Here is a 22,289-nt window from a genome sequence, read left to right on the forward strand (position 1 = left end):
GTTGTATCCTGAGCAGGTTAATGTGAAATAAGATCTTTTTTGAAGACAAGGCAGAAAGTGGACTTTACAAGCTAGGACTAATTCAATAAAGGCTTAAATTAACCCATTCATCATCACTGAAAGCAGTTTTTAAATCCCCTGTTCCTCTAGCAGCCCTGAGTCGGATACCAGACTCCAAATATGTTATATGGAAAGAATTAAGTGTCTTATGATAAAATTCATGACTTCTAGAACACAAACAGCTCAGTAATAATTTGCGAAGTCAGGAAGACTTAATGAAGAATTAATGAACTCCCTCATGTCCTGAGTTGTCAGGCTGTGCACTTGCATGCAGACCAGTGGCAGATCATAATCCAGTCTGGAATTCCCAATAAAGAGTAAGGGCATGGCCCTCTTAAAATGAGGCATGACCTTCTCAAATTTAACAAGTAAAGGGGGGATCTAAACTCAATTATATCCACAGCTAAAAGAAATTCAAGCCAACAGGAAGAGACACACTACAAGTTTAAATTTATTGGAGGACACAGTCAGAGACACTCCTAGCTTACATACTTTGATTAAAAAAATAACTATGATAGATCCTGTTATCCAGGAAATGTCCTTGATTGAGAGATCCTCACTGGACCATAAGCATAAGAGAATTCTGAGTATTTGCTTTCTGGTGAATGTGTACAAAGACAGAAGGCAAGCTAAAATGGTCAAAACATAATGAAGATGAGCCTATACTGGAAAAAAACTTAAATATATGGTTTCAATATAAGACAGCTCACCTAGATTAGTTTATTCTTCTACCTGTATCCTCTACCATCAGACAGAAAACTTAAAGTAGTGCTAATAATTTCCATTCAGCCATGTCCATCTCTTGTAAAAAACATCAACTATCCGTCACTGTTGGCTAATATATTGCTAACATAAAAGAAATTTCTGTATTGGCATCCAATCCTGAGCCTTAAATGTATTCTCACTCTTACGAGATGTCAGCCGAATAAGCTGTTCACACAGGTCTGTGATAAACAGGAATGTTGAACCTTATCAAGCAATATTCAAGAAGCACTGCTTTTCATTTATACTTCATTACATATAGCCTGCAATTTAAATCTTTCTTTCTCAGACTTATAACACTAGTAAATATGTGTAATGAATAAGAAAAAAAATAAAGGACACAGTTTTAACAGGACATTTTTTGCCCAGGCAAAGCTTCCCCACTCATGTTAGCCAGATGGCAATACATATAAGAGTATTTCAGAATTACTGTATTTCCATGCCCTAAGCACATTAGCCAAGAAAGTACTGCTTAAATGTATTGCAAATTTCTTAAATGTAACTTTCCATTTAGGAATTAGAAAATCACAATAACTGGAGAGATCTGCTTTTTTCATACTGTATGGTGGGAAATACACTTCTGAATATTTGTATTTCTGTCTGGATTTAATGCTATTTACAACTTTACTGAACTAAGTACCCTACCTCTACAGTATTGATTTTATGTGGTGCAGAAGAGCTTCTGGGCAAGTTTAGACTTCTGCAATGATAATTATATTTCTATGTATCTCCACAGATCTTGGTAGCCATTTACCCTATCTAATAGGAGTAGATATGTGATTCTAAACTTTGTTAAAATTTAATAATGCAGGGAATTTATCACTCTAATAATCATATCAGTCTGTATTAATATTAAAACTTACCCTTGCATTTTGTATGTACCAGACACACATGTTTAGGTCTAATATTAAAGCAGATATAATGAAGGATTTACTGAATTGAAGGACCGAAATCTATACTCAGGTTAATTGATATTGATTTGTAACCAACACCACATTCAGCAACATCGATGTCACAAGGGCTGATAACATAAATTAGTGAAATTATTCTGTCAGATCTAATGACAACAGAAAATGTAGCATTCAATTTGCCAAGAGAACTTTTCCTGCAATATCGCAAGCTATTACTAGACTCATTTTACTGTCCAGTCCTTTTTGTAATCACATGTTTTCAGAGAAGAAAATACATCAGTGTAAGTTTCTTGAGTAAGTTTATTCAATTACTGCAGTAATTCATATACTGCAAGTACGAGAATGGAGAGTTATGCTAAGATAAATTAAAATATTTAAATTTTATCCAATGATAACATTCTTTTTATAGTGACTATATATGCAACCATCTTCTAGTAACTTGAATAACTTACCCTTATTAGAATAATATAGTTTAGCAGTATTGGGCTTTGAAATTGGGTTTGGTTATCAGTAAATGGCCACATGCACAGAAAAATAATCCTAGGTACTGCTTTCTCTTATAAGGAAATAGAAGGAAAATGTTACATCTAATGTTTAATATAGTTGAAATTGAATTTCTTTTAGAAAAGGGTTTATAAGTATTTGCCACTGTCCTTTTAGGCATTTTCACTGCATTTCTTAAACACAAAAATTTAATTACACTGAAAAAAAGAAAATTTCAAAAAGGAAGTTAAGCCTAAGAAGAATCAGAACTTTCTTTTAAAATCATATATATTGCATAATAGTTGATTCTATTTTCTTAAAACTGTTATTTTTCCAATATGGAACAGTCAAAACAAATACTTTCTCAAAACTGTAGGGAGAGAAGGACCAAGAGGCATATGGAAATACATACTGAGAGTGATTAATATTTTATTTTGTATGGGTTCTGCTTCTCTGACACTATAATCATAACACTATTTTAATACCAGACAGATCACACCTAAGAGAAAAATCTCTGAGATAGATTATCTATTTACAGTAAACAAAACTATATATTAATAATGAATAATTTGCACCAGGTTTCAGTAGGACTGAGCCTGACCAAGAATGTTCTCCTTAAAGATCTCAAAGGGAATAATTAGTTCCAAGTCTGCTCTGCATTGGGATATTTCAGATTTATTTCAGTATTAAGTGACAAAAAATATTCATGAGTGAAATTTCTTTTCTAGTAATAATGTAGAAAGATGGATTTCTAGCACAGTTGAGTGTCTCCAAAATTGCACGTTTCCACATAAAATATATTCCTTTCCTGCAGAAAAGTACCATACTTAAAGTTTCAGATATGTGCCTACACTGTTGAGAGAGACCGGTGTGATTCACATTACTGAGATGCTTGTGAGATTGTTGGACCAAAAATTTGGTAACATTGTACTTTATATTCAGACAATTTCTAATGCACAGTTAATTAATCTTGGCTTCCAGATAGACTGATTAATTAAAAGATATTTAAGTAGTGAAATGTTCTCACTGCCTAAGCACCAAATAAATTAAACAATCACAAAGAGAAGGAGAAACAATGGGGAAAGGAGGGAGAACCTAAGGCTCTCAGCAGCAGCTTAAAATACTGGATAGCTCTGGAAACAAAATGATCATTTGAAAGGACTAGAATATTTTAACAGTGTCATATTTACAATAAATTAAACTGTAAGATGAATAAAAAGGAGCAATTATGTGTTTAATTCCTCTTTGCTTGCAAAACATGTCAACTAGAAAGAAAATCAGGTACCTCGTGTTGCTTTGGTAAAAATACCTTGACTGACAACATGATCCATGCAGAACTGGAATACCCATCTCATAACCTGTTTGAACTCTCCTGTGTTACTTGTATTACTTATCAAAAGAACTGGGCAGCAAAAGGATCTAGATCCCATGTCTTTATCTGCCAAACAGTGAAAGCCACACTATTCTGTTGTACTGTCAAAGTGTCTGACAGAGGATGGGAAATGGGGGGACCTGACAGGTGTAGATGGCTGCAGATAAAAGAGGAATGGTGTTTTCAGAAGTTATTTTACTGATACAGAGTAAGGCTAAAGCACGTAGAGGCAGATTTGAGTGGATAGAATAACAATAAATGTACCTAGAGTTATCCACAAGAGAAAGCAATGTTTTACAAAGATTTTCAGGCTCAGGATATTTACCTGGGGTTATGATGAAAAAGTAGACAAAATTCTGTGAGGTAGGCAAAGACAGCAGATTATCTGCTACACAAATAGCAGATAGGATTTCCTCAGCCTACTGTAAATTTCAAATAAATGAAGTTTCCAGGCTTTAGGAAAGCTTCAGAATTTAAATTGTTTACAAAGGACAAACTGAAAAGTCAATTGGGCATATTAAAGAATAAGGAAGAGTAGTTTCTCACTGTAGTAGAAATTTGGGTTTCAATTAAAAATATGGGTCTGAGTATTTGAAAAGTACAGAAATCATGGAAATATAATAATTTCACTGAGAAAAGCTATTATTAAAACAACAAGAAGCAACCATTCTGAAGGTTTTAAACCACTGGTAACTTTAACTACAGCACATTTTTTTAACAAAAACACAAATATTATTTTAAAGAGAACAAAATGGCAGTGGTAATAATTAGATTTTTTGCCCATAAAGACTGCAAGAATTGCACATGCAAATGAAAACCCCTCTACACTCTAAAAAGATAAACTATGCCCTACATTAATGAGACTTGTTTTGTACTCTTGCCTGCCAAACACCTGCTGGCTGAGCAAGAGTTCTGGCTGGTTAAATTGATTAAACACCCATGTGAGGAGACTGTTGTTTTTTTAACTTACTGAACCCAACAACTCATTCATTGAGTGACAAATTGTTTTGAAATAGATCTTGTATTTAAGAAGCAGTCATGTGGTGACCTGGGAAAAAATTACACTTGGGAAAGTATCACATTTACGCGTCACTTTCTTTTAACTATTACTTTCTCTACTAAAGGGAGAAAAACGAAATTTTTAGACTTTTCTATGCTGATTACAGCAAGAACAAGGTATCAGTATTTCTACTTTAATATATACTAATGTTTCATAGCTTTGTCATTTTACTTTCTGCTCAAATCTTTGTGCCATCAGGATGATGAAATTCATATGAGAGGGAATAGAATGTTTGTTATTATATCATCTCCTTAATCTATCAAACATACATCAAAGAAAGTTTATATTGCAGGAAAAGTCTCAGTAGGCATGAGAGAAATAACAGTAACTCATAGAAGTCATTAGCTAGTTTGCAAGTTTGGAGAAAACTTTTGATATGTGTTCATCAAATTATGCAAGAAATCAGTCATAGAAAAATGTAGGAAAACAATCAAGAGAGGTCTTAGTGAACAGAATTACTAGATAAAAATAGATGCAAAAGTTCATAGCGTTGTGGATACAAAGAATGTTTTTATTATTTCCATTACTTACATAAGCACTATTTGTACATAAGAAACATAAAGGTCTGCAAGATACATTAAAGAGACAAAAGAATCTATGTGCTATCAGAGCTCTTCTGAAGTTCTCTTTGGTAGAATTTGTTGTGCTGGTATTTGTTATGAAAAATTCCATGGCTTCTCAAATTAATAAGCCAGAAACTACATGTATTTATTACTTTGCTAGGTGAAAGAGTATATTATGTCCTTATTTGCCTTCTTCAGTTTTCCTGGTTTGGGCCAGGATAGAGAATTTTATTCTATTTAAAGCCACTCCTTCTGTCATGAAGTCATTGACTGCTCGATGTTTCAGACAGCATTATACATACCTCTGGAAGAGATTTTACAGGATTCTCTGGAAGGATTACTTGACAAATCACTATTTGACAGAAGGTCATTGGCAGTAAAGTACAGACTGATAGATGTATAGATATAGCAAGGCATTGAAATATTAAAGAAAAGTGTGCGTGACCCATGATTTGAAGGCTGGCATTTAAAATGAAGTTCACTAGTGCCTCTTCCTTTCCATGTGCAATTTCAACCTGTGACTGAGTTCAGTGTTTATTAAAGCTATCAGTCAGTTAAATGGGAGATAACAAAGACAGAAAGCAGAAAGAGGAGGAAAGGTAGAGCTGGAGGATCTCTAGAGAACCTAAAGCAATTTAGAAAAACTGCTGATTTCTAAGTTCTTAAAAATTAAGGAAGCTTTTGATAAAATTATTTAAAACACTAGAAAAAAAATCTCTTCTTTGTATAAGCTGTGTCAAACCCACAATGGTCAGATTGAAACACAGGTAAGAAATTTAAAGATGCAGAATTGTCTGCTTTCACAGTTAATATGAAGTGTAAATATTTAAAATATCATTTCTCACTATGTACAACATTCATCATGAATCAGCAAGTTCAAATTCATGAAAAACATACATATACATATCTATCTGTATATACACACAGCACACTTATATACACATACAGGCACAGTTTTTCTACCTCACAACTGGGACTGATGTAGAACTGGGACTGGGACAGAGTGGCAGCATTGCATTGTGTACTTTCAGGAGTTGACAGTGATGTGGTCAGATATCTACATGCAATTGTTGTCAGAACTTGCTTTGCTAATAAAGATGTTTTATGTTTGATACACAAAACAATAATGCTCAGTCTGGGAAAAAGAAGGAGGAAAAGAAAAAGACGAAGACTTAAGATAAGCACTAGCAATATGCTGCAGAGAAAATTCAATACAGTGAAGGTTCATATTATTCTTACAGCCAGGTAGTGAATATTGTAGCCTTTTTCAGTCATCATCACCTGGGAAAGACACTGGACTGTGACTTGGAAAACCATGATGATGTGGCAAGGCAGTACAAACTGCTTCTCCACAGTTCATCACTTCCCCACATAGAAAATGCCAGTGGAAATCTGTTAACAAAGTGTGGGCAAAAGCTTTTCCTCTTATGCAATGCTGTGAATTTGCACAGAGAATGAAGATGAATTAAAGCCAGCTAGTATGTTGCATACTGCCACAGCACATTGCATGACTACATTTGCATGCTTTCACACTGTCCTAGTTTGAGCCAGGTCAGAATCAACCTTTCTTTCTTGTAATTTCACTTTCAGTTAAGTCTCTTCTAAGTAATTGCACTTGCTGAAATTAATGGCATGCTCTTCAGTCAATGTCTGCTTCTAGGACTGATAAGGCTCGATGTTTATAGTTGTGGCTAGACAATGGTCTGCAGAACCAAGGCCACTGCTTGGTTCTGAAAAACATCATATGCTCTGGAGAGAAAAAGGGATTAAAGGGGTCACACCTGCAACCCTCCATTAGGGAGAAGCAGAGCAGGCAGGTGACCAAAATTGAGCAAATGGAGGATTGCATCCAATAGGCATCATACTGGATATAAATTTGAGGGAACATAAGGGTAAAGTTCTCTTTATCCATGGCCAGCATCCTGGTAGGATTCTGTCTGTTCATCTGCCTTTGATCATGATGGTGCTCTTCTATATCCATGTGTTTCTGCATCCAGCACCCATCTGCCATTGCCCCCAGGATCCCAACTTGGGACATTTCCAGGACCCACCCTAAAGCCTCAGAGGCAATGTGAGTGTTATTCTGGGAAGGGAGAGGAATGTGATACTGCTTTTGTATTTATATATTTATATATATTTAATCATTTTTGGGTTTGTCACAACTGTTTTATTAAAGCTGTGTAGTTTAGGTTCCAACCCTTTAGTCTCTCTCCCTTATTTTGTCTCCTTTACCACTAGAGAAAGGGAAGGGGGTTAAAAAAGAGTGTCTGCCATTCTTTTAATTGCCAGTCCACCATTAAACCTTCACACACACACACACACACACACGCTGTTTGGTTCATATATTGGCCCCTAACTAATCCAAAAGTGAAAAAGTGGGCAATGTGGATGGAATGAGAATTGCTGTTAAAACAAAACAGTGAAGACTATGTCAATATGTGGGTATTAAATACTGTTATTGCTCTTTTAAGAAGGTAATATGCTGTATCTTGCCAACATTCTGTTTAAAAATTTGCAAAATTTATAGCAGTGATATACAAACTATCTCATATCTGGAGACTGAATAAATGATTTATGTGTTCTGGTGAATAAACATAGAGTCATATAACAAAAACCTTTGGATTACCACAATATTGTTTTTTCTCATAACACCCATATTTCGTTTTCATATTTGTGGCACTTCAATAATTAAGATTTACTACCTAAGCGTTCATATCAAGCATATCTGTGGTGACAAGATCAGTTCTGAAGGCAGATAATTTCTCAGAGGAAGAGAGAAATGCTATATAGAAATTACCCCACATCACAAATTATTCCCATCCTGGAATACAAAGCTGCAAATTCATTGAATCAGCCAAAGCTAGAGTCCAAATTGAATAATTACCGGATATTTTGGGAGCAGGGAGGAATATACATGTGTATGCATATTATACACACACATGTACATATAAATACTTGTGTGTGCATATATATATATATATATACACACACAGAACAAGAGGGGCATAAAATAGAAAGACTGGAAAAGACATAAATAAATACAATGGAAGACTTTCACCATCTCATCCAGAGTTATGGAAACCAATTGTGGAATTACACATCTCTGTCTTCTATAGCCATTTTTAAGGATGTAATAAGACATGTACAAAATTTGAGATTATGGTATTCCATGATATTTGGACAGAAAAGCTCTCCTTGGGATATCAAGTTCACTAAGGATTTAAAGAGGCAATTTAAATAATTAATTTTCAATGAAAGATGCTTTAACTGCACTTGTTGAATTATTTCAAAACTATAAAAATGTAATTTATCTTGATGAAGTCAGGCATGTTCACATAGATATTCCAGTCATACTTTTCTTCATGCACTTTTTGAGAGCAGCTCATAAATCTCGATTTGCAACACCTTGTAATTCAAAAGTGTAAACAGAACAGATTTTGCACTCAGTAAATTTCAAGATGTGTGTGGAAATCACAGGTATTTGTCTTTATCTCTTTAGTTATAAAGCATTACAGACTAGGATGTTACCTGATGATAAGTACAGATTTTTTAATACTGGAAATGAGAAAATAGCAGAGTAAACAATTACTTCCTTCATTGTTATTTTAGTTTAAACAGCTTTAATTTTTTTATTTACCTTTGAATAACAGCTCCCAAAATCTAGAAGTTTCACAACATTCACAACTCTTTCACCTCTTCTCTCCTCCCTCAAAAGCATCATACAACTGGACAGTACTAAATAACTAAGAAAAAAGTCTTACCGTATCAAATCTGTTTTATTTGTTTGGTGAGCTACTGGTGCTTTCCAAGATACCTTATAGAAACATTGCAGGCAATAAATAGATTTATCTCTTCTCTAAAATATTGCAAAAGGAAATGTGAAAAAAAGTAGGATTTCTGAGATCCTGCTGGGCCAGTTATTTTGAAACTCCCAGGGAATCAGAGATTGCAACTGTACTACCCTCAGAGTTCATCCTGTTTCATAAAAGGTGAAATAAGGATGTAGTCATTGTTATTTCATTGAAAATATTTGTTACAATCCCAGTCTATTTCCAGCCTTTGTCAAACAGATCTAATAGCAATGCAATATAATTACATAAGAAATAGCTAACACTGCAATGAACTTCTGTATATCTGTTTCTGAATAGTACACTATTTTTGTTACATGGAGTCTGTGAAAGAAACGTTATTCCCTCTGAGTCTCGTTCTCATTTTGATGTGATCGTAATCAGTGTGCCACATAAAATTTCTGAAGTCACTCAAATTCAGTGCCACTACAAGGCCAGGTGAATTTGGTCCAATTCCCTTCCTGGCTGCTTTTGCAAGATGCAAAGCAAAATAAAAAGAAAATGAGATCATGAGTGAAATTTTGAGTGACATGAAGAAAAAGGTCCATAGACTGTTGCAACTCTCACGACTTTTACAAGGAACACACTTGGCTGTTCCTAAAGAAATGTGTAATTCAGCTGATTTTTGCAACTGATCTTGTTAACAATCGGCTTCTTTTTTTCTGCTTTTTTATCCTAATTGTCTTAAAAAAGACTAACACCTGAGAGTCTTTTGAGTATTGGAGAGAACCCATATTTATAGACCTTTACAGGTCTTATTTTTAAAGCTCTGGTGACACACACTAAATCAAGATTCCACCTCTGAAAATGTCACAGGCTTCATTTCTGGCACTGAACAAGGTGGTTTTTTTACACAGGTAGATATTACAGCTCCCTGTAAATAAAATGTGAAAAATAATTTTCCATTGACTCCTGGTATTGTTCCTTACAGATTTATTTATCAACAATCGTCTGGGATCTCTGCATTCATCAGTGAAAAACCATCCAAGCCATGTAAATCATTTCTTTGTTATTTTTCTTTCCCAAATATGGTTTTTTTTTCAAGCTATCATCCATTTACTTGATTGATATGACCAAGATGCAGTTACCCAACTGAGAACTTTGACCTCCTGTGTATGAACACGTTCTGTGCTGTACTTGCATGAAAAAAGATGTGTGTGAAACGCATTTGGGGAAGTGCATTTATTTTAGTTTGACAGTGGCTATTTTAGGTTCTTTTTTAAAAAGAGATTTATGGTGACATCTGTAGTCTTATTTTCTTCTAGACCTCAATGATCAGTACCAGCATCCATTTAGGGAAAACAAAAAACACAAAAAAAAAAAAAAAAAAAAAAAAAAAAAAAAAAAAAAAAGAAAAGGAAAGAAAGGAAAAAGAAACAAAAGAAAGAAATTCATTATTTTTTCTTATATTTTTCTTGTCCTTCAACATGTTCCATTTCACTTCTACAAGCCCTCCAGCATGCATGGTAATGCATCACATACCTTCACGGTTTAATGTACCCAGATTCCTTTCTCCTTGTATTTACACCTCTCAATGCTACCTCTCTGCTAGACTCCAGATGGTAAATTGTTTCTGTTGCAAAGAAGCAAAGTATGACCAAAAATTTTACTGTTTCCAAGCACATGTTGAAATTTTGCCAGATCTTTGCTATCTCCCAAGGCACTGAATTCTATACTCCAATTATTCTTCATATTATAACTCTAAACCCAATAGGGGTAAGAAATATTGGAATTTTTTTTAACTGGCTCCCAGGAGTAATAATTAATTCCCTTTTTAAAGGGAAGAACCTTTACTCTGACCCTCAAAGCTGTGTTCTGACCTGCAGAAGTGTCCAAAAGCACAGTAAATTGAGGCAGCAGGTTTCTCTTGAGCAACAGCAGCAGCTGTGGGAACCCTGACAGGTCTGAAGAACTAGTTCTTCTCTAGGTTGCCATGGTGAGGCTCCTTATTTATAAGCCATTAATGTAATGCTTTTATTCCTCAAATTCAAAATTAATTGTTTAGCGAATACCTTCCACAAGAGGTGAGTTATTGAAATAAATCTGTTAGAAATTGTGCAAAATAAATTAACAATCCACCATTTCAGAAGCTCCTCTTTTGAAATTTCTACTTTTAAACTTGTCAAAATTCTATACAAGTGATTGTTATACAATTACAAATTGTTGACATACATTGTTATTTTAGATAAAACACTCCTTTTTTAAAAGTTCTCAATGCCATCTCATTTCTCACTGTAAAGTAAGCATCCTGTAGTCTGCCTTGCAACAACTGAGTAATTAATATATGTTGGCCAGAGAAACTTTTTGGGTGATGACTAAATCACTTACTGAAGTTGTACTCTCCTTGAATTTCATAATAATAGATTTGCATGATAAACATATTTTCTATGAAAAATCTATTACACCTCACTTTTCTCAGTTCTGGTCCTTTCTGCTATTCTTAAATTTCTTCCTGTAGTAATTACCCTACTCCCATTCCATGAAGGCTCCTCTGTGGCCTTCAGTACACTGATTGCCACACTAATACATTATAAACATAAACCACTTCTGTTTCAGAAACTGAAAATTTACCTGTCTGCATTAAAAGAAAACTAGTTCTTTTTCTTTTTTTTTTCTTTTTTCTTTTTTTTTTTTTTTTAAAGTGTCATTTGTAAATATCAAAAAGGCAAATCCATCTTAAAGGCTGTGTTATATTGGCCAAAAAGCTTATGAGAGGGAAAAGGACATGAATTGGTACCTTAGGAAGATATTCTTCCATAATCTGGGGCTAAGTATTATGAACTATTCTAGAAGCTGTATTCAATGAACTTTGTTTTCAGCTCCCGAAGCCAAAATGTCCGGACACCTTGATTTATACCCAATTGCCACATCAGATATGCACCACTACAACTCGATTTCAAATAATTCAGAAAGGATTATTTCCCAGGTATTAGTTCTCTAGAAATGGAACATTTAGCTTTTCAGGAGCATTTAGTTGCTAAAAACACTGGCACAGCATAGGATTAAGTGACTGATGATTTATGGTTCTGAAGGCTAATCAGTGGGATCCCTAAGATGAGAATATTAAAGCAAAATGTTTTTCTTGATGTTATCATCTGAAAGGCTCACCTGGAATGGAGCAGCTGAAGATAGAGACCAAAAGCACTGCAATAAAGTGAGTCATGGGGTAAAGAAACAGGTATATAAAAGCAAAACAAAAGAAGGATTTTATCAGCAAATTATCCTGGCATGAAGTAGCAGTACATGACTAAAGTGAAAGGCAGGGAATAGTCAAACAACGATTTGAGGAATCAGAGATGGGACACAGCTGCTGTAAATAGAAGAAGATTTCAGCCTTCAAAAGAGTTTTATTCAGAATCTAGTGTGTGCATCTTTCCTGGACAGTGAAGAAACATACGGAACACAACATGGCTGCTCCTGCTGGGAATCAAGAAGGGAGCTGGCTGAACAGCACACAGGAGGCAAACAAGGATAATCTTGTGAACAAACACTTTTTATTCTTTTATTTTATGTATTTAACATACTAAAATCCACAAGTCTCCAAAGAATTGTTTTTTAATTGTTTTTAACACACATTCTAAAAATATGTTTGTAAGACATTAAAAGACATGAGAAAACTTTTAAGACATTTCAAGACATGAATTGCTGATGGCAAAGTAGAGTAGACAGTCCTTGGAGAATGTAAAATATGAAATTATAGTCCCTATCTAAATCCCACTGAAATTAACATTCTTTAAGCATTTTCTTCTGACAGAATTCAGAGCTTAATATGTTAATGTCTTACACCTTTCATAACATAAAACCTCAAGAAAATACCTCTAAATTTTATGGCAATATTTACTTGCTTTTTCTCCCAGAATCTCTTCCATAACTCTCTCATATCTGCATTATTGTGACTTACATTTGAAGATACACGTTGCTGTACAGTTTACACAATTACTTCCTCTTATGGTTTGCTTTATCTGGAGTTCAGCACAATTTGGAATCTCCTTCCCTCTTTTCAAGAGTGCTTGAGAACTGGAACACTGTTCCAGTCACTGTTCCACCCTCTCATACTCCCTGCTGCTCTTGTCCTCAGATGCAGACTTTATTTTCCTGACCTTTCTGGCTGTGTCATGGAATCTTGCTCTTTGTCATCTCCCATGTTTGTTTCCATAAATACTGAAGGCATCTGTAGCATAGTATAAGAAAATCTCTTCATTTAAGAAAAATTAGGAGGCATGGGCAAGTTCAGGCAACTTGTGTGAAAATGGAGGCATGGGGCATAAGCTTGTGAAACAAAACAATCAAGGGCTATAGGACAGAAAATACCCATGGGACAGATATCTTTTCACAGCTTCCAAATTCTTCCTGAAAAAGCATATTCTAATGACAAATTTTTAGGCATATGAAACACTAGCTTTGGGAACATCTACTTGTGGGATAAAGGTGCAAGGCATGAAGCAATACACAGGCTGGGAATTGTTGGATGAGTCTGGTTTCTCGAGAGTGTCACAATGTGATGCCAAGTGTAGCCTGTGGGAATGGTTTAGTTAAGATTATTATGTTAGAACAGGGCATTTTGGGGTTTGTAACAAAAAAGTCTATAAATCACTCAGTAGTTATTGGGTGTCCATAAATGTGCAGAGAACTCTCTATACAGGGTTCAGTTTCTGGCTCAGCCTCTGGCTCACTCACTTTGGCAGCTTAGTTGCCCTTAGTCTTTTTTTTAATTGGACTCTGCACAATAAAGTATTTTGATTTAGCATAAGCAGAGTTTGTGCCTTCATACCCCCGACAATCTACTGGGACCTCTTCCAGGACATGAGTGATGAGGTTGAAGAACACATCCCAGTATTTGATTGAAAATCTTGTCAGTGGACAATGAAGACTGACAGTACAGATTTCATTCTATCCAAATGAACCATCTGCTTCTCATAATGGGCATAAATAAGGAGGAATGAATGGGCTTTTTGCATCCTTTGAAATGCTGAGAAATATAAAATTCTCTGACAGTGCCATCAATATCTATGAATGAAATAGTCTGAGGCTATTTATGTCTCACAGGCTCATTGAACGCTATGTTTTTAATACACATTTTTAATCTGTTACGTTAATAGGGGTTAGAAATGTTTTATTGCCCCAGAGGAGAGCTCTGATTCTCGAGTGTAATGGGACAAAAACTATGTAATTTGTAAACCAATTCAATGATTGCAAAATGCATATTACATTGTGATTAAATTAATGTTTTCAACAAAATCAGTAGCACTTCTGTATTTGTTAAACATTTTCATTACACAGAGTTTTTATACTTTCTCTAATAAAGTATGGTGTCCAATCACTAGAGTATAAACATTAAAAAAGTTTCCTTTTTTGACAATGCTATGAAGCGTGATGCTAGCCTGAGTCACATTAATCTGTTCATGTTGATTATACTTTATTATGTTTCCTAATTGTAATCATCACTGTTTACTCTGGTCTTTTGCAAATAAAAACACAAAAATAAGGGCAACTGGATACAGAGAATTAATGTTTTAAAATACTACTGCCTTGCTTTTTATATAAAATGTTCCAATTAGGAAGCTTCATAGAAGCCAGAAGTTATGTTTCCTTCCTTATGTCTTTTGAAATATTGAATTATGTTTGGGTGGTTTTTTTCATTATGACATGGATTTAGGTCCTGAAACAACCAATTCTATTAATTCAAGTGTGTAGTGTTCCAATGTGTTGGGCATCCACAGTGTAGTGTGTGAACAGTTTGTTGTGAATGTTTTGTGGATATATCCAGGACCATCCTGAATTCATATAAGCATATTCACATGTTCCTACTAATTGTTGAAAGTAGAGTCATGATAGTTGTTTCATTATGAATAATAGAATTGATTACTGGAAACCCAGTTAGCTTTATCCTATAAATATTTGAAGATGTGGATTTTTTAAAATAACTTTATTTCCCATAAATCTTTCATAATGCACAACTGTGGGATTTTTTTTTTTTTTTTTGCATCCATACAAAAGGAATACAAAAACACTTCAAATAAAGCACAACAGTGATAATTACAATGGCATTTCTCCATAATTACATTTGAACATGAAAATCTGCGCTTTTTAAATTAAAATCAGAACTAAAAAAATGTTCCTCAGGAATGAATCTTCTATCTAGGGTAGATTAGGAAAGCAAGGATCGTACCCTTGTTGCATGATCACAACATGAATAAAGACTGTGCTGCAGGGAATAGGTAGCAGCTGTCATTCTGATGCATTAGTCTGGAAAAGCGGCACAAGGCCATGACTGCAATTCTCTTTGAACGTCTGGCTAAGCACTTGCCTTAATGTATTATTAATGTTCATGGGAAGTTCAGGTCCATGCTTAGCACAAGTTCTATCTTTTCTTTCCTGCAGTGTGTGAAATGTAGAAATAATAGCATTCATTTGAATGAATACCAAAGAAGTTATTTAGGTTCTCCTATTTTTTTCATAATTAATATATTATATTATATTATATTATATTATATTATATTATATTATATTATATTATATTTATTATTAATGTAAATGTGATATATTATAAGATGATAAGACAAGATTATAAGAATTTTTATTTAAGAATTGTATTTCTGTATTTTGTCTTGGATAATCTTGGTTCCATCTCTCACTTTGGAAACTAGCTGAGAAACATACCAATTATTGCTTTCAAAAATCAAAATTATTGTATTGTGTCAATATCTACCTTGCTTAGTGAAACCCACCATCACCCTAAATTACACATATTTTATGTGTGTGCTGGTTTTGGCTGAAACATAATACCTAGTATGAGGCTGTGTTTTGGATTTGTGAAGAAAACAGTGTATGCAACAGAGTTGTTTTCATTACTGCTCAGCAGTTCTTAAGCTGAATCAAGGCCTTTCTTGCTCCTCACATCACAGAATCACAGAATCATCCAGGTTGGAAAGGACCTCTGAGATAATCAAATCCAACCCTTGATCCACCACCACTGTGGTTCCCAGGCCATGGCACTGAATGACACATTCAATCTCTTCTTAAAAATCTTCAGGGATGGAGAATCCACCACCTCCCTGGGCAGCCCATTCCAATGCCTGATCACCCTCTCTGTAAAGAATATTTTCCTAATATCCAACCTAAACCTCCCCTGGCACAACTTGAGACCGTGCCCTCTTGTCTTACTGATGGCTGCCTGTGAGAAGAGACCAAATCCCCCTGGCTACCCCCTCCTTTCAGGGAGTTGTAGAGAGTGATGAGGTCTCCTCTGAGCCTCCTCTTCTCCAGCCTCAACACCCCCAGCTCCCTCAGCCCTTCCTCACAGAACTTGTGCTGGATCCCTTCACAGCCTCCTTGCTCTTCTCTGGACCTGCTCCAGCACCTCAAACTCCTTCCTGAACTGAGAGGCCCAGAACTGGACACAGGACTCGAGGTGTGGCCTCACCAGCGCTGAGTACAGGGACAGAATCCCTTCCCTGGACCTGCTGGCCATGCTGTTCCTGATAGAGGCCAGGATGCCATTGGCCTTCTTGGCCACCTGGGCACACTGCTGGCTCATGTTCAGCTTCCTGTCAATCCAGACTCCCAGGTCCCTTTCTGCCTGGCTGTTCTCAGCCACTCTGTGCCCAGCCTGTAGCATGGGCATTTGTTATGACGAAAGTGCTCACAGGGTTGGAAAGCTTACCTACAACATCCTTAACCCAGGCTGCCCTCTCTGTGAAGCAGGTTTGGTCTGTATATGGGGCCCTTCACTCCCCTCATCAAGGAGTTGTCTACTACAATGACCCAGTGAGTTTTCATTTCAGGGTCAGTTTTGATGGCCATCCTGAGGCGAGTCAGCTTTCATGGTATTTCTGGCCTCTGTGAGCCCTTGCCCTTGCTCATAATTGAATCCTCCTGCAGAGCCCCACACCTGTTCTGCAAGGGCACTACAGGTGGTGCACTTCTTAGGGGAATACACTTGCTCCATTTTCTTTTCCATTGATCACAGTCTTGATCCCATTGACCCCCTCTCCTGTGGGTTACTATAGGAGGGCTCGGGGTCTTGCTTATGAGACGATATGGGATCCTCTGCTCCCCTGAGAGTTATTTCCTGTTCTAATTTAGGGGACATCATTTGAAGAAGGTTCTTTCTTTCTCACTCATGTTTCTTAGCCTGCTCACCTCTTCCCTGAGCTCCATCACCTCATCTTGGAGCTGTGTCCCCATGCTGAGCAGGTCACCAACCTGTTCACACCGCACACTGCCACAGCCAGAGATGCCTCCTGCTGCCAGCATGAGGCTGTGGCATTCCTCACAGCCTGTGGCCTGGATACCGATATCCATTTTTGTGGGTGTTGGGAGTACAGTCTTATTTCTCTGAGTAGTCACCATCACTCTAGGAGTAAGTTGCACCTCCCTGTCACCCTCCCTGCCCACGTGAACTGCCCCCTGCAAACTGCCTTGAAAACTTCCCTGTTTGCCCAAGCCTGTTCACTGTGCTCTGGGTTGCTTCCCCACCAACCCCACCAACTGGCGGGGATGGGGGTGCACAAGAAGTTGGGAGGGGACACATCTGGCAGAGCTGACCCCAACTGACCAAGAGGATATCCCATATCCTATGCTGTCATGCTCAACTATAAAAGCTGAGGGAAAAAGTAGGAAAGCCAGATGCTCAAAATATTGTGTTTTTCTTCCCAAACATCCCCTACCTGCAGCGGAGTCCTTCTTTCCTGCAGATAGCTGAACAATGGCTTGCAGGTGGGTAGTGAATTAACTCCTTGCTCTGCTTTGCTTGTTCACACAGCTTTTGCTTTATCTGTTACACTGTATTTATCTCAAGCCACAGTTTTTTTCACTTTTACCTTTCAGATTCTCTCCCTCATCCCAGTCCCAGAGGGGAGTGAGCGAATAACTGTGTGGGGCTTAACTCCCAGCTGGGAGCCACAACAGTGTGATTCAAAAGCCACAAGAGTTGTGATGTTATATCATACAAACTGGCCTGGAAGAAGGATGAGGAAAATCTATTGCAAATTAGTATACGTTAAATTTACTTTTTTAAAGAGAGCATATCACCAGATCACTTGTATATGTTAACAAAAAAATAACCTGTATTCTTAATATTAATGTGAAGAATAAAGTTAGTGTTTTACATTTAGCTGTAACTTGGCATGGAATAAAATGGTCAAATTGCTACATCTGACAATTACAAATAAATTCTTGATTTTTTTTTTTCAGTTCTAGAAAGACATGACATTGGTATGTTTTCTACAGTTTTCATACTGTCATACAAAGAGTACACTGTTCCTAAATCGATAAATTTATATGTTATGTAATTTATATTAATTTTTTTTTCTGAAAGATGGGGGCATTTATCCTCTGAAAACTGTAAGCTTCTCATTTAGGCTGTGGTCTTGTTATGCCAGTCTGGAAGCAAAAAATGTCATTGATGTGAAATCTCCAAACTAGAATCTGACCATTCAGACTTCTCGAATTTCACTAACTTTTAATTTTCTTTTCTTTTTCCTAAGAATGCTTTACATTTGTACAGCCTTGATATTAATTACTAGGGACTGGAAGGGGAAAAAAGAGTTTCATGGAACTGTGCTGATGGGATTTATTTTAATTATCAGAAATATATGTAGCTAAGCATCTCTAAGGTCATTCAGATAAAACTCATGTGGGATCATGCCAGCTAATCTTACTGACAACTATTTAACTTGAAACCTGGGGCAGAAAGCTGGTTTCAGTGTTAACAGTACTCAGAAAGTCAGCTCACTGCTTCCATTAAACACTTGTGTTCGTGCAGTGGAGTTTTGGAAGCAGGGGAGCCACAAGGGTGGCTCCTGTGAGAAGCTACTGGAAGCTCCTCAGGTTCCAGTCCCTGCCCCTCCTCTGTCAAGCAGATACAAAAAGCTTCCCATGAGTTAAGAAATTAATTTATGAAAGTGCTCTGCGCTGATTCTCCTTGAGTGTGGGATACCTGGTAAAATTATCAAAACTCAAAAAAAAAGGCCTTTCATCTTTTAAGGTCTGCTGCAGCAGAAAGCTGAGGTAAAGAAGGGAATAAAAGAACATAGAAATTAGATGTCAGGTATATTAAAACAGTTATTTACCAAAACTTTTTACTGACTACTTCTTCCGGGGTCATTAAATGTTAGTTTAGTGTCGAAATATGCCTGCAGATAGCGTGTGAGTTATAACAAGAGATAAAATATATGAATGCACCATTTTTCTAAAGAATTTCAGCCCAATTGTTATGATTCATCAAACACTGGCTTCAACATATCACCCAGAGTCTTCTACTATAATCTACCCAAGAGCATCACAATAAAAAAGAAGTATTTTCCTGCTGTATACATCTGAATTTAGACACATCTCTTGAAAGGGGTTTTTAACTAGATTAACTAGTCAGCCTGAAGGCACACCTGACATTCATCCTGGCTGTATCTGTACAACTTGGTCTATAGCACATAGTAAACTTGAGAAATTACACAATCAGGATGTTTAAGGATTTTGCACTAATTTTCAAAAGATGAAAATAAGGAAACACATTACTGCTCTAATTTTAAAAGAGCTGAGCATCTGGCATGAGAATCAGGTCTTTACAAATAAAGTCCTGAACACCCCAAAAGATAGGTACTAGGAAATGCACTCTAATAGCAAGGTGAAGAGTTTGTGACTCCATATAAAAGGAAAAGCCTCTGCATGGAAAAAATAGATTTATGGCTCAATATTAACTTTTCTTTTACTTTATGTAAGAGCAGAAAGCTTTTAAAACTGTGTTTGCAATATTGTGCTTTGTAAAGACAAGGAGATTAAGCTTATAGTAAGGTTCAATATTCAGATTAGTCATTAGTGAAAATCTTAGTGTTATATTGAATTAAGTTTTTCTTTTTAGCCTTTACATTTGTGCAATATTTATGTTTAAATATTTCATTTTCATTGAGACAGGGCCAGATTTTATTTTTTAATCTATATCATTAAATGAGTGTATGTATCATGTACTTATGTATATTTATAGTAAATTAAAGAAGAACTTGGCTTTTTAATAAAGTTTCTGTTAAACTATACTCAAGCCTTTTCAGTTGAGGTTTACATCCCATTTTCACAAGGAGAACTTGTCCAAATTCTTCTCTGAGATTGATTTAGAAATATCCTTTTTTGCCAGGGTAACTGAAAATAATTTGCCACTTATAATGTTGTCTGATCATTTTAAATTAAATGACTCAGATAGAAATTGAATTTTAATGAATTCTTCATTTTTTGTGAAATATTGATCCTTTTTCAAGACTGCAGAGATGCCTTTCCAGTATGACCCAAGAGAATAAAATGCTGCAAATTCAGCATTTTGGAGGGGGAACTAGTTTTTTTACATGCTTAGAGAACTGCTGCTCTCTTTTCAATGAGTGAAGTCATCCTAGAAAAATGAAAAGACATCATTAGGTGAAAGAAATATTTCATACGGGACACAAGAGCTGTCTAATACTTAAAAATTCTGTGTCCTAATTGAAATGTGTGTTTATGTGTGAGAGTGAAGTGTGTCAAAATTTATATATACTCACATGCATTCATATAAATAGCCACCCACTGAGAAGTAGATGATGCTGTTGTTATGATTATATGATTAAGAATTCACTTCATGTCCTTATTCTCAGTTTTTCATAATTTTTATCTGACTGAGTCACACATAGTGTGTCATTATCTTGACAAGGACGACTTCATCCAAATTTGACATCTTCCTGGTTTTCACCTATTCCTGTTTCCTATATTTCTCCTTTCATATGCTGAATATTTATATGATAAATTCTCATTTGAAAAATGTCAAAAGATAAACAAATTATAAAGTAAATGCATTGATTATATTCTCCAAAAGTTACATAATGGATATAAATGTAAGTAAATGCTGGATGCTGAAGTAACTTAGTAAGGTCAAGAAATATATGTAATACATCAATTTTAAAAGTATAATATACATATTAAACTTTCCTCTATAAAAATTATGTAATAAATCAAGATAAAGAGGTACAGAGGAGTTGTGTCTCCTTATGCTATCGTGTGATTCTTTTGCATTTTTTCAGACACTTATATGTTATTCCTACTATGTGTGCCTCTCTTGTGCTTCTCTATTATTTATTTCTTACTGCATCTCTTTATCACCTGTGTCCCTTTCACTTTCCCTGTACTGAAGGTAATTTAGCTGTATGGGTAGTGTTCTGTTCATTATTTCTTTCAGCTGTCCTTCTTTGCATGATTGTTCTGGTAGAACTCTGTGATACTTCAATATTTTTCTGTTAGTGACCAAACCATATTTCTGTAGATTAAAATTTTTATCATTGCCTCACCTGTTATTTTTCAGGATGACTGGGCAGCCTTTGCACAGTTTGTCTGCTTTTAAGTCTGCCTGCTACTCTCCTGTTTGCTCACACATCTCTGAATAAAAAGAGAAAATATGTGTGATGATGTGATACTCCAAGACTGCTGAAGAGCAACAGACCTACAGATGAAAAGGACTTAAGCATCACATCGGGCACAAAGATACACGGGATATTGTGAGTCCAGAAAAAACCACAAAAGCAATTCTCTACTTCTATCTCATCAGTCTGTAGACTCATGAAGCCAGTAATCCACTAACCCTGTCAAGCTTTTCCCTCCTATTATGAATGAGATGGCCTTAGAACTAGGAGATATTAATAGTAAAAGTACCTGTTAATTTTTATGTTTGGACTTTTAGGCATTTCTTTTCTCTGCACAGACATCCTACAAAATAACCCCACAAATTCTCATGTAATAAAATTATTTCAACTCTTCTCAGAAATTCTAAAATCAAATAATTTGACAACTCTTTCTTCTTCTACCCTCTTCTTCATTATGAAGTCATCTGTACCATCAGAAACTTATAATTCCCACCAGACTCCATAACCTTTCACATCTAAATTCTGCTTCATCTTCTTAAAAGAAGTTTTACTATAACTGACTTCTTTCTTTCACCTGGATTCAAAATGGGAACCCAAAAGATGGTTTCTCTTTTTCAGGACCTCAGGGTATAACAAGAATTTTCTTGTGGGTAATCTGGCTGCATTGCTTCTAGCACAGCAGTTAATCAGCTCACAGATTTCTAAGAGCCTTTTCAAGGGACTCTTCTAGATATTTCTGAATCTAAAAAAAAACTTAGCCTGAAGGTCAATAAATTGCTGTCATATACTCTGCTGTCAAATAGAATAAGGCCCAAAACCCAAGTCTGAATACCACAAAATTTAGGAAAGGAAAATA

Source organism: Heliangelus exortis, chromosome 2 (genome assembly GCF_036169615.1).
Source record: "Heliangelus exortis chromosome 2, bHelExo1.hap1, whole genome shotgun sequence".
NCBI classification, from domain to species: Eukaryota; Metazoa; Chordata; class Aves; order Apodiformes; family Trochilidae; genus Heliangelus; species Heliangelus exortis.